This window comes from Cryptomeria japonica, chromosome 7 (assembly GCF_030272615.1).
Source record: "Cryptomeria japonica chromosome 7, Sugi_1.0, whole genome shotgun sequence".
In the NCBI taxonomy this organism is placed as follows: domain Eukaryota; kingdom Viridiplantae; phylum Streptophyta; class Pinopsida; order Cupressales; family Cupressaceae; genus Cryptomeria; species Cryptomeria japonica.
The window spans coordinates 164285687-164300398 of NC_081411.1; positions in this window are offsets into that span (position 1 = coordinate 164285687).

A 14712-nucleotide genomic window follows, 5' to 3' on the forward strand; every position below is an offset into this window, starting at 1 on the left:
CTGAACGAGACCCTATTCTACTTGAAGAACCTTTCCTTAAAGCAATTAAAGCCTTAGGAGGAAAATTTTTAGAAGGGGTGCCACTATTTTGTGGAAAAATGGAGCCAGAGATAGTCTTGGAATAGATAGAGGGATTGGAGAGTCCCTTTGAGTGTGATGGAATCAGTGAGGCACAAATGGTGAAGGTGGCCAAATATAGATTGAGAGGGGTAGTATTGACTTGGTGGAAGTTTATCCAAGAAGAGAGGCAAAAAGAGGGCAAGAACCCCATAGCCACTTGGAAGGGCATGTTAGCCAAGGTGAAATCCAGTTGCACAAGAGGAGACCAAACTTGAGGCAAAGAGACTTGTGTGTGAGTAGCTATATTGAGGAATTTCAAAACTTATGTCTGAGATCCAAGGTAATAGAGGATGAGAGCATCAAGGTAGCCAGATACTTGAATGGCTTGAGATGGAATATTCAAGAGGAGTTGAGTTTGTTAGGTACTAACACCATACATAAGTGCTATCAATTGGCACTGAAGGTGGAGAAAAAGACTAAAAAGAAGCAAGAACAAAGCAATAGAGAAAGGGGCAGAGGAAAATATGGTAGAGGCCAAAGAGGCAGTTTTGGTGGAAGAGGAGCAGATCAAAGGTCCCAAGGAGAGTCCAAAATTATAGACCAAAGTGAGGATTCACATACCAAGAGTAGCTATAGAGGAAGGGGATCATCTAGCAACCCAGGAAGAGGTAGATCTAGTGGACCGCAAAGAGGGTCCTACTTCTCCACCATGAAGTGTTACAATTGCCAGAAGTTGGGTCACCCTTCCTATAGATGTCCAGAGAAATATTCTTGATCGCAAGGAAGTGAAAGAAGAGTGACATATGCGCAAGAAGATACAGAAAGCGGCAAGACACAAGGTGTGAGTTTAGCTCTTGAAGGTGGAGAAAATTTAATGATGAGAAGAGTCCTGACTAAGGAACCAATCAAAGAAGAACCAACTCAAAGAAGAGCTTTGTTTAGAATCAAATGCAAGGTCCTTGGTAAGGTTTTTAGAGTGGTGATAGACTTAGGATCTACTGACAACATTATGTCAGAGGAAGCAGTAAGTAAACTGAAGTTGAAAATAATTCCACATAGTAATCCTTATAGGGTCACTTGGCTCAACAAGGAGCAACATGTGGTAGTAAATGAGCAAACATGGGTTGAGTTCAACATAGGTAGTTATAAGGATAAAGTCTTGTGTGACATCCTTCGAATGGATGCTTGCCATGTACTTCTTGGTAGACCATGGCAGTTTGACAGAAAGGCCATTCACAATGGAGAAAAGAACTCTTATTTTTTTCAAAAGGATAGAGTTACATACCATATTCAATCCCTGAGTGAAGGAGGAGATAGCAGCAAAACTAAAGGCCCAAATACATTGTTGGTGGGTGAAAAAAAGTTCATTAACACTCTCAAGGAAGGAGAAGGAGTGGGGTTTTCTCTTATAGTGAAACCAAAGGAAGAAAAGGAAGAAAAGAAGGTTCAAATACCTCATGAAGTGTAGCAGAAACTAGACAACTTCAAAACGATCATAAGTGATGGAGCACCAGCAATCCTACCCCCTATTAGAGCTATAAGCCATCAGATTGATTTCATTCTAGGAGCATCATTACCTAACAAAGAAACCTATAAGATGACTCCTGAATAGAACAAGGAAGTGGCTAGACAAGCCCAAGAATTGTTGGACCAAATGTTGATAAAGGAAAGCATAAGTCCTTGTGTCGTACCTGCAATGCTAGCACCCAAGAAAGGAGGAACATGGAGGCTATGCATAGATTCAAGAGCCATAAATAGAATCACTATTAGGTACAGATTTCCTATAACAAGAATTGAAGACTTGATGGATTGTTTGGGAGGTGCAAATTACTTCACTAAGATTGATCTCAAGAGTGGATAGCACCAGATCAGGATAAAGGAAGGTGATTAATGGAAAAAAACCTTCAAAACCAATGAAGGACTTTATGAGTGGCTTGTTATGCCATTCAGTCTTAGTAATGCTCCCAGTACATTCATGAGACTCATTAATGAAGTGCTTAAAGATTTAATTGGTAAATTTGTTGTTGTATACTTAGATGATATCTTGATTTTCAGTAGAACTAAAGAGGAACATCTAGAGCATCTTAGTATTGTATTGCAAAAATTGTATGATGAGCAACTAACAATAAACTTGGAGATTGTGAGTTTATGAAGTAGGAACTTGTCTATCTCGGATTTGTAGTTTTAGGAGGAAATTTGAAGATGGACACATCAAAGGTGGAAGCCATCACAAATTGGCCAACACCAAAGACATCAAGTGCAGTAAGAAGTTTTCATGGTTTGGCTCAGTTCTACAGGAAGTTTATTAGAGGGTTCAGTGATATTTGTGCACCCATGCTGGATACCATAAAAGGAGGAGTTAAAACTAAGTTTTAGTGGACCAATGCAGCTAATAAAGGGTTTGAACTTTTAAAAAAAAGAGTAGTGACACAACTAGTACACATTCTTCCTAGTTTTGATAAGTTGTTCACAATTGAATGTGATGCAAGTAATATAGCAATTGGTGTTGTTTTGAGTCAAGAGAATAGACCTATAGATTTCTTTAGTGAGAACCTAAATGATGCCAAGAAGAAGTATTCATCCTATGATCTCGAGCTATATGTTCTTGTCCAAGCTCTTAGGAAGTGGAGGCACTACTTGTTACCTAAGGAGTTTGTTGTTTACACAGATAATCAAGCTTTAAGTTTTCTGAATTCACAAGATAAGTTGAGTCATAGGCATGTTAAATGGGTTGAGTATTGGGAGTCATATACTTTTTCTATTAAGCAGAAGAAAGGACAGTGTAATCAAGTAGCAGATGCTTTGAGCAGAAGGCTACTAGCAGTGCAAGAAGTGTAGATTCAGAGTATTGGAGTTGATTGCTTAAAGGATTTGTACCCCAATGATGAAGATTTTGCAGCCATCTACAAGGTTTGTCAACAATTTCAGAATCACTTTCATAGTGAATATGTTGACTTTACTTTGCCAAATGGTTTTTTATTTAAAGGTGGATAGTTGTGTGTTCCCAAAGGTTCGATGAGGGAAAATCTGATCCAAGAAAAGCACAATGGATGTTTGAGTGGTCATTTTGGCCTTAATAAGACATTGGAACTTGTTTAAAGGTTCTACTATCGGCCCAGGATGCAGAGGGATATCAGAAGGTATGTTGAGGAGTGTATGGTTTGTCAGAAAGATAAAGGTACAACTACTAATGCTGGTCTTTATCAGCCATCATCTATTCCTTCAAGGCCATGGGAATGTGTAAGTATGGATTTTGTGGTTGGATTACCCAAAACAAAGCTTGGTTATGATAGCATTTTTATTGTTGTAGACAGATTCAGTAAGATGGCACATTTTGTTCCTTGTAAAACTACTCATGATGCTAGTCACATTGCACATTTGTTTTTCAAAGAGGTTATGAGAATTCATGGTTTGTCGATTAGTATTGTTTTCGATAGAGATGTCAAATTCTTTGGATATTTTTGGAAAACTCTTTGGAAAAGACTGGGAACTAACTTGTCTTTTCGTTCAGCCTATCATCCTCAAACCAATGGTCAAACAGAGGTGGTCAATAGGACACTTGGAAACCTTTTAAGGTGCTTGACAAAAGACTATGGACAGAGTTAGGATCAGGTTCTTCACCAAGCGGATTTTGACTACAATGACAGTGTCAACAGGTTGATTGGGAAGAGTCCTTTTGAGATAGTGTATGGTATGCACCCACAAGGTGTTATGAAATTATGAGATCTTGGTAATCTGTCACATAGAAGTGATCAAGCTGATGATGTCGCTCAATCTATGAAGGAGGTTAATGAGCAAGTCAAGTGAGAAAACCAAGATTTTTCACGACAAGTTAAAGCCAGAGTTGATGCCACATGGAGAGATGTGCAATTTTTAGTTGGAGATTTGGTGATGGTACATTTGAATAAGGATTGAATTCATAAAGGAATTCCTAGCAAGCTACAAATGTGGAGAATTGGCCCATGTAAAGTTTTAGCCAAGTATGGCTCTAATGCCTATAAAATTGATTTGCCTTCGGATATTGCTTTGTCTCCCATTTTCAATGTTGCAGATTTAGTTGCCTACAAGGGGTAACTTCCCAAGGAGGATGTGCAAGTTTCAGATGTTCAACAGTCACTTGTTGACCTACCATTACTTTATTCTCCAATGCCTCAGGTGGAGAAAGTGTTGGATTCTCGCATTCTCAAGAAGAGTAGACAGTAGGTCTACATGGAACATTTGGTCAAGTGGATGCATAAACCTGATTCTGAAATGACCTGGGTCCCTAAATTAGACTTTATTAAGTCGGGAATTGATCTTTCCTTGCTGCCGAGTGTAATCACTTGACTTCTTTGTTTTGGGGGGAATATGGTGCAAGAGCACCTAAGGGTTGAAATTCCCTTAACCAGTTTTGGCTTGTGAGACCTTCCAGTGATCATGCAAATACATAAGGACTGGCTCCTGTCCATTTGTATGGTTGTTTGATTGCAATTTTTGAAATGTTTTCCTTATCAGCAAGACCTACACCGATTAGCAAGTCCTACCCTAATGATGTCGCCAGAGTATGGAGTGGTTGTATCGGGTATCGGCTAAGAGTGGTTCACACTTACCTCAATGACTTGATAAGTCCATCGGTGTTCAGAGAGTTGTTATTAGGTATCGAGCAACGTAGTTTCTAGTAACTTTGATGACTCAATAAGAAGGCAAAGTCTTGGTTGTTCATTGGTAAATCCATCGGGTATCAGAAAGAGCGGTTTCATGTTACCCCGATGACCCAATGAGTTAGCATTGGCTTGGAGCATGTTTGCTGGATGGAGTATCGGAGATCGGCAAGAGGGTTTTTCACCATACACTGATAAACCGATGAGACCAACTCACTTGCTAAGTTGCCATCGGCCATCAAAAGTTTCAATGTGAAGTTTCCCCGATGACTCGATGGAAAAGTTGTCATCAGCCATTGGAAGACAGACTATGAAGTTTCCCCGATGACCCGATGAAAAGTACAAAGAGGTGTGTGTGTCGCCATCGGACATCGGTAGCCTTGTGTTGGTGTTACACTGATGACCCGATAGAAAGCATCAAGTAGTGTGGGAAGTCATCGAAAATTGGAAGCCAGGATTTGTTGTTTTCTCGATGCCCGATAGGAAGTGCGGAGAGTTGGAGGTTGTCATCAGACATCGGTAACCTTATTTAGATGTTACCCCGATGCTCTGATGGAACCTGTCATACAGTTGCCACTGGAAACTATTGGTAATGGGATTCATCTCGTCCAATAGAAAGAGTTCCCAACAGAGGAGCAAATGTATAAAAGACCCAATGGGCATTTGTAAGAGGCTAATGGTTGAATGGTTAATCGTTGATTGCTGATCATTGGTTCATTGATCATTGTTTGCCGATTTCCTCGGAGAACATATTTCATTTTTCTGAAATGCAATAAAGAAGTCCATTTTCTAGTTTTCAATTAGTGTTTAATTTTTTTTCATTTCACATATGTTGTTAATGTAATTGTTTCTTTTCTCTATTATGTGAGTTGCTAGTTTGAACCCGTGAATAAACTTGGGGTTTGTAAATAAAGCTTCCCTTTCAATTTTTTGTTCCCTGTTTTCATTAATGATATGGCTCTAACTTGAAACTCCACCAGATAATTGGAGATTGTTAAGAAAAGCTAGAAATGTACAGTAGGTTTTTATTTGAAGGAGACCAGGAAATGGCAATCACTATTTTTGCATACTGGCCCTAGGCGAGCTTGGTGATAGTCCGGCTAGGTATCAGTAATTTGAAGGAGATAACTTGCAAGGGAAGGAAACTACTGAGAACTGGAAGAAGATCCAAAAGGCTACAAGCCTAAAAATGAGACATTGTGTAGCCAAAGGGGGAGAGTTTGCTAAACCAAACAAGATGGGTGGTTTTGCAAAGAGAGAATGAATGAGTATGTCCTACACCCTTGCAAGGATATAGTGAGAAAGCTTACTTTGTGAGCTTGAGGTAGGTGAGATAAGCTAACAAATGTTAGGGAATCCATTAGAATTCTAGAGGGGTAGACTTGGAACCCGAAAAGAGATAGAAGCAAACCATCAAAGAAACCTAATTGATGGTAAACTAGGTTGCCTCCCTATCAGTAAACAATGATGAGATTCAAGATTTGCCAGATCTAGGACAAGTACACAGAACAGAATAGGGTGAGGGGTGAATCTCACCAAAACTATAAATATGAAATAGGGAGGGTCTTTCACCTCCAAAATGGCAGATAAAAGAACTCCAACAGGAATCCACACAATAGAGGAAATACCAAAATTCGCATACTAGCACAAATGATAGACTTGGCCATAAATACGAGCTCCAAGAAATTTCCTGAAGGGTTACAAACGGGCCGAAATGACCAAAATAAGACTTTACTAATCTAATTAAATAAAGGGTCCAAAAGATTTGTTATTAAATTTGGGGCCTGACAATAAAGTAATTAAATTTATTATTTAATTATATCGGGGACATCAGAGTCCTCCCAAGCCAAAAATTGCTTGATCTCAAGCAATTGCAAACTTGGATGCTCCAGAATTTGCTTGCCCTCCCAAGTGGCATCCTTGATGGGTAAATTCTTTGAGTGCACAAGGAACGTCTTGATTGTGCGTGATCTCAACCTCTTTTCTCTGACCTTGATGATCTCTACAAGCTCCAGAACTAGTTTTCCTTCCTCATTGATGGATGGAAAATCCTTGGACACTATGATGCTCTACCCGATGGCCTTATTGCTGATACATGAAAAAAATTGTGAATCTGACTCCCCTCAGGAAGCTCGAACTCATAGGCAACTTCGCCTACCCTCTAAACCACCCTACAGGGTCCATAGAAACATGGCTTCAACTTCTCCTTACCACTTGTCTTCAAGGAGGATTTTCTATATGGTTGAAGTCAGAGGTATACTAGATCTCCCACCTCAAAAGTTTGCTCAACACGATGTCAGTCGGCATACATCTTTTGCTAGTTTTGAGCCTTCTGTAGGTTATATTTGATAGATGTCAGGATGTCTAAACTCTCCTGAAGCCAATCTTTGGCCCTTGGTGCATGACTGTCTCCCAATCCCAGATCAATAAATGAAGAAGGTTCATAACCGTATAGTGCTTTGAAGGGTAGCATGCCTATAAACATGTGATAGGTGGTGTTGTAAACATGTTCACCCAAATGTAGCCAGCAAACCCAAGCCTTTTGTTGAGCTGAGATGTAGTTTCTGAGATAACTCTCCAGCCATTTATTGACAATCTCGATCTATCTGTCTGTCTGTCTGTAGATGGTAGCTCGTGTTGGGCGATAACTTTATTCCTACCAACTAAAATAACTCCATCCAGAAGGTACTCAGAAAATGTCTATCCATGTCACTGACTATGTTTCGCGATAGACCATGTAAGCAAAATACCTCATGGAAAAACAACTTGACAACTTGAACTGCTTGATATCTTATGGGGATTGCAAAAAAACTGGGCATACTTGGTCAAGCTGTCAACTATGATGAAAATTCAATACTTTCCTTGCATTTTGGGAAGCCCAGTAATGAAATCCATCGAGATGCTATCACATTTATGGTCGGGAATTGGTAGTGGTTGCAACAGTCTGACCGGTAAGGTGTGCTCGTATTTTTTCTACTGGTAGGTGGTGCATTCGTGTACATATTGCAGGATGTTGTTCTTAAATCCCTTCTAGGAAAACCTTTTTTAGATCTGTCTATAGGTTTTCAAGTATCCTGGGTGTCTTGCCAAGGAGGAGTTGTGCATTTCCTTCAGAATCTTTTCCTTCATCTTGGACTTAGGTACCAGATGAATTATGTCCTTATAGTAAATGATGTCGTCAGCCACATTGTATCGGTCATCCTGCACTTGACCATCCATCAGTTCATAAGAAAAAGTATTCTTTTAGTATTCAACCAACAAGTGTTCCTTCCAATCCACTAAAATTTGGGATAGAGAACATATGGTAGGCCTTCTTAACAGGGCATCAGCTACCACATTATTCTTTCCCTTCACATACTCAATATCGAAATCAAATGCCTGGACTTTTCTCAGCCACTTGTTTTGTTGTTCATTCAGATCCCTTTGCTCCAAGAAATATCACAAACTATTGTGGTTTGTCCATACGACAAACTTTGCCCTGATAAGGTACTGCCAAAATTTCGTCAGTGCATGCATGATGGTGAGCATCTCCTTGTCGCAGATGGAGTACAAACTCTCAGCTCCTAAAAGCTTTTGACTCTCAAATGCAATGGGGTGATGGTCATGCATCAACACCACTCCAATGCCTTCACCCAAGGAATTGCACTCCAGGATGAAAGGGTGAGTGAAGTCTAGTAGTGCCAGAACTAGACACATACTCATAACTTATTTTGGCATAATATGATTGCGAGTTCATAATACCCAATACTTCATCCAAATGTCCCATGTGTTCCTCCCAGGTCTTACTGTAGATGAGTATGTTATCAAAGAAAACCACTAGGAACTTATGCAGTTGTTTGTTGAAGATGTGGTCCATGCAGGACTGGAAAGTGGCAGGAGCATTAGTTAATCCAAACGACATGAGCAAGAACCCATGGTATCCATAATGGAAATGGAAGGCTTTCTTTTTTGCATCTTGCTCCCTCATATGGATCTAATGGTAGCCAGAACAAAGATCAATTTTGGAGAAATAGGCAGCGCCATGTAGTTCGTCTAACAGCTCATCAATCTTGGGAATGGGGTATCTATTCTTGATAGTCTACTTGTTCAGTGCACGGTAGTCAACACACATTCTAAGATTTTCATCCTTCTTCTTCACCAGTACCATGAGGATGCAAAAGGGCTAGAATTGGGCCAGATACATCCTTTATCGAGGAGTTTCTGGATTGTTTTCTCTATCTCTTCTTTGAACTTCTTTGGGTGGTGATAGGGTGTGGTGATAATGAGTTTTTCTCCTTCCTCCAAATGGATGGTGTGCTCAAACCATCCGTGTGGGGGTATACCACGTGGAATATCAACGAAGACCAAACTATGTTTATCCAAAACTGACTCAAGTTCCTCATCCTGGTAGTAAGTCAGTTTCTCTTTCATATGTTTTGTTTAGATCAAGCAATGTGCTGCCTAGACTACTTCATCATGTTTGAAGATGGCTTTTGACCATTTGGCAGAAATCTGCCTCGAGCCGCCATTCAACATTCCTCTGAGAACCACCTTCCTTCCATCTAACTCAAATGAGAACTCCATCCTTTTGAAGCTCTACGTGTACTGGTCAAGGGTCTCCATCCACTGAATGTGCAATATGACATCCGTGTCATCCAGATATAGTACAAAGAAGTCATCGGTCAATGTGTAATTTCCCATGGTGATGCTCAGTTGTGGAACTAGATGAGTGCATGATAGGAGATTGCCTCTTGCCACCTTGATATCGAGCCCTTCATTTTCATTTGTACACAAACCCGTCCAGGTTACAAGTGATGAGTTTATGAAGTTGAGCAAGGCCCCACTATCGAGCATAACCAGGACTCATTGCCCTTGGACTGTACCACATACCCTAAATGTATTGCACTTTGGGGTACCCGCTACTGTGGTAATGATGCCTCCCCTCCATACCAATGTGGACATTCTCTCTGCAAAGCTAGTTTCTTTGCAAGATTCTTCCCTTGGTGGTTCACTTTCCTCATGCTTCTCTTCTCCATCGGATATCACTTCAATATAGTGAATCTTTCCTTTGCCTAAACAATGGTGTCCTGGTTCCCATGACTCCTTGCAGGTGAAACAAAGCTTCTTCCTTCTGAGTTCCTATTTTGTGGCTTCATCAAGTGATGCCTCTTCGGAAGGGGTTTATTATCCTTCTCCTTTGGAATAAAAGGTGGTTTGTGTTGGTAGTTTGGTTATACTGATATGGTTTTTTCATTGATGTCAACACCTATTAACACTTATCAACTCTGGCACTTTGAAGAATCGACAATGTTCACTAGCAAGCAAGTGACTTATGCACAGTCACCGGTATTTGGTACATCAGTAGGATATAATGTTCACCGACACTTGGAATGATATGGAAAACCCCTGGTTATGTCAAAGACATCATTTGGAAACTTTGTCTTGGAGATTTTTTCATTGGTATATTCGTGTTTGCATATTTGTTGTTACCGACATATAGGTCCAGCTTATGCACCAGCAGGCTTATCTTTCTAGATCAGCACGACATGCTTTGGAGATGATTTATTATTGTTGTAAATGCTTTAAGCCGACATGTTGAATTGGTTATTTCATAGGTTACTGATTTAGTTGTAAAATGTTTTTATTGTAATATCTTTTAGAGCTAACCTACTAAAACTGGTCTTAGGTTATGGTATATATGTAAGATCTTATTTGTAAGATTGATAGGCAATTAGGAAAAAGAATTATAAGAAGATAAATTCTAGAATAAGAAGAGCTATACATGTAGACATTATTTAAGGTGAAGCAAGGTTTTTGTGAAGGCATATCAGAACTAAACCCATACTAAATCCAGCATAGAAAGATGATATTTTGAGCAGTACATCTTTATTGGATTTAACCATCCAATTGTAATCAGTGTGACTCCTATTTGTGTTTGAGAAGTGAGATCTAGGCGCTTGGCCTTTCTGCATGTGCAGACCCCATTTGTATACACATACTATCTGTAGTAGTATCATCTGATTGTGGGTAAGGTTTCCCACCATGGTTTTTCCCCTTACAAGGTTTGCACTTACAATTATTAGTGTTATGTGTTGTGGATGTTATTGTCTTTCTGTTTCATGCATTAATCTTTACCGATACTACAATTAACTAATAAACCGTCTACCGGCATAAAGTTTGGTTTACTAGTATTAAGCATTAAGGTTGGTTAAGCTGTTTTGGTTTGAATTTATTTGACAATTGATTCACCCCACCCCTCTCAGTTGTCTCCGGGACCTAACAACTAGTTTCTAGAGCCTAGTCCTATTTTTGTGGAAGTTTAACAGCTTGAGGAGATCCAATGTCTTCTAACTATTTCAAGAAAGACAGTCCTAAACTTAGTGGAACCAACTATGCCATATGGAAGATCAGGATGGAGACACATATGAATTGAATTGGACTCAGAATCAACCTAATCCACAAAACTTGGCTAAAGATGAGGAAAACGATTGCAAAACAAGAGAAGCACTTTTGAGCGTATTATCAGATCAGAAAATCATGGGATTATCAGATAGATCTACTGCTAAAGCTATTTGGGATCATTTGGAAACATTGAATGAAGGATATTCCATAGTCAAAATTGCAAAACTTGAAAGCTTCTGGATCAGGTATGAAAATCTGAAAATGGAAGAAGATAAAAGGATTTCTGCTTTTATGGAAAGAGTGAATGAAATGATTTTGGGTATTAAATGTTGTGGAGGAACCTTAAGTGAAGATGAAATTGTTTCAAAAGTTTTAAGAGGATTGCCACCGACATACAAAATGAAAGTTACTACTATAAATGAGTTAAGAACAATGCCTGATACATTAGTAGCTAGGGATACATTGATTGGAAAACTTTCAACTTTTGAAATTGAGAAATTTGGTCATGTTGCTATGATAAAGATAGACTTAGCTTTTAAGGCATCAACATCATCTGCACCATCATTTGCCAAGTCTAATTGGAAAGCCTTTTATGTAAGAGAAAGAGAAAATGAAGAACTTGAAGAACTTGAAGCACTATTTGCAAGAAAAATGCCTAAAGGTCTAGTTGGAAGTAAGTATGAAGGTAAAGCACCCTTTAAATGTTTTAACTATAATAAGATTGGTCATATGGCTTCAAGATGCCTTGATAAACATGCTAGACTAAGAGAGGAAGCTAGAAGAATATACAAGCCTAACCCTAAATAACAGAGATATAGATTTAAGAAGAATAAAGATAAATCTTGTTATCTTGCTGATGAAGGAGTCACTGATGATTCTAATGAGGATCCGATAGACAATGGATGGGTTTTTGTTGCTATAACAGAAGATCAATAGGCACCTACTGTTCAACCAGTAGAGAAGGCCCTGATAGCTAAAGTGGAAGTTAAGGATGAATGGATCATTGATTCAGGATGTTCACATCATATGACTGGTGACAAAGGTAAATTCTTGAACTTTTAGGAATATAATGGAGGTCTAGTAAGATTTGGAGATGATAAAGCTTGTTTAATCAAAGGAAAAGGCACAATATCTCTTGATGGTAAGCATAATACTAACAATATTTACTATGTAGAAGGTTTAAAGCATAATCTTATAAGTGTTGGTCAATTAGTTGTAAAAGGATTTCAGTTACAATTCAAGAATGGTAAATGCAAAATTATGAACATAACTACTTTGGAAATTGCAACCGGTAATCAAACTAGAGGTAACATCTTTCATTTGAATAACAATGAAAAGACATGTTTGATTGCACATATTGATGAAATTTGGCTATGGCATAAGAGACTTTGTCCTGTAAATTTTGATTGCATGGTAAAAATCAGTACTACTAAGGCAGTTAGAGATTTACCTAAGATTGTTAAGCCTCACAATCTAGTATGTAAGGAATGTCAATTTGGAAAACAACTTAGAGCATCTTTTAAAAGTATTTCAGAAAAATTAAATAATGCTCTTGACTTAATTCACACTAATTTATGTGGTCTAGCTAGAACTAAAAGTTTACAAGGTGATAGATATTTCATGCTAATCATTGATGACTATTCTAGAATGTGTTGGGTTACTTTTCTCAAAGCAAAATCAGAAGCACTTGGAAAGTTCAAATTATTCAAAGCAATGGTAGAGAATGAAACCGATAAGAAAATCAAATGTATGAGATCAGATCAAGGAGGTGAATTTACATCTAAGGAATTTAATGCATTTTGTGAAGTGAATGGAATCAGAAGACAATTATCAGCACCCTGGACACCACAGTAGAATGGAGCTGTAGAAAGGAAAAACATAACTATCTTAGATGTAGCTACAAGTATGTTATCAGAAGAAAATCTACCAGATGTATATTGGAGAGAAGCAGTAAACACAACAGTCTATACATTTAAAAAAGTTCACATCAAAGGTGAAACCGGTAAGACCCCTCATGAACTATGGTTTGGTATTACTCCTACTCTTAAATATTTCAGAATATTTGGAAGTAATTGCTATATTAGAAGAGATGAGTATATTGGCAAATTTGATCCTAGAAGTGATGAAGGAATATTTCTTGGTTATTCATCTAAGTGCAAGGCATATAGATGTTTTAACAAAAGATTGCAGAAAATTGTTGAGAGTACAAATGTGAAGATTGATGAATAATTTAGAGGAACTTCAAAGTATATAGAATCTGAACTGACAATAGAAATACTGACAAATGAACCTACATTGAACCCACCAATACAGAATGAAGATCCAGTTACACTGGTATCATCTGAAAATTCCACTGTCTGGTATGTAAGTCTAAATCACTCTGAAGATCAGATAATTGGAAACAAGTATAAAGGAGTTATGACAAGAGGAAGACTGGCAAATGAAGAGGTATGTCTTATTTCTCAAATTGAACCATCATCAGTTAATGAGGCATGTGAAGATAAACATTGGATTAAAGCTATGGAAGAAGAACTAGAACAAATTGAGAAGAATAACACATGGACATTAGTTCCCCGGCCTAAAGACAAAAGTGTGATTGGAACTAAATGGGTATTCAGAAACAAACTTAATGAAGATGGTAAGGTAATCAGAAATAAAGCAAGACTAGTGTGTAAGGGATATTCATAGAAAGAACGAATTGATTATAATGAAACCTTTGCATCGGTAGCTAGAATTGAGGCAGTTAGATTATTTTTGGCTTTTGCAGCAGACAAGAACTACAAAGTATATTAAATGGATATTAAATGTGCATTTCTGAATGGAGATCTTGAAGAAGAAATTTACATTGAGCAACGTGATGGATTTTATTTGACAGATAACAAAGAAATGGTTTGGAGGTTAAGGAAAGATTTGTATGAGTTGAAGCAAGCTCCAAGAGCTTGGTATGCTAGATTGGATAAATATCTTTTGAAAATTGGATTTTCTAAAGGAAATGCTGACAACAACTTATACTATAAAGTGACTAATGATGACATCTTGGTTATAGAAGTTTTTGTTGATGATATAATCTTTGGAGGAGAAGATGGTCAATGTAAAGACTTTTCTATTGAAATGCAATAAGAATTTGAAATGTCTATGATTGGAGAAATAAAATTCTTTTTAGGATTGCAGATTTCACAGACTGATTGAGTCAATCCCAGTACTTGAAGGAGTTACTAAAGAAATTTGGGATGGAAAACTCTAAACCGGTAAGCACACCAATGACTATAAATGACAAATTATCACTAAGGGATGAATCTACACCTATTAATCCGACTAGGTACAAATCTATGATAGGAGGTTTACTGTATTTGACACAAACAAGACCTGATAATATGAATGCAGTATGTATTGTTTCAAGATTTCAGAGTAATCCTAAAGAAAATCATGAATCAATAGTAAAAAGGATTTTCCGGTACTTACAAGGCACTACAAATCTTGGTTTATGGTATCCTAGAGATGAAAAATTTGAATTATGTGCATACACAGATGCAAATTGGGTAGGAGATGTGGATGATAGAAAAAGCACCACCGGCGGAGCATTTTTTCTTGGAAGCAGATTAATTTCTTGGTTGAGTAAGAAACAAATTTG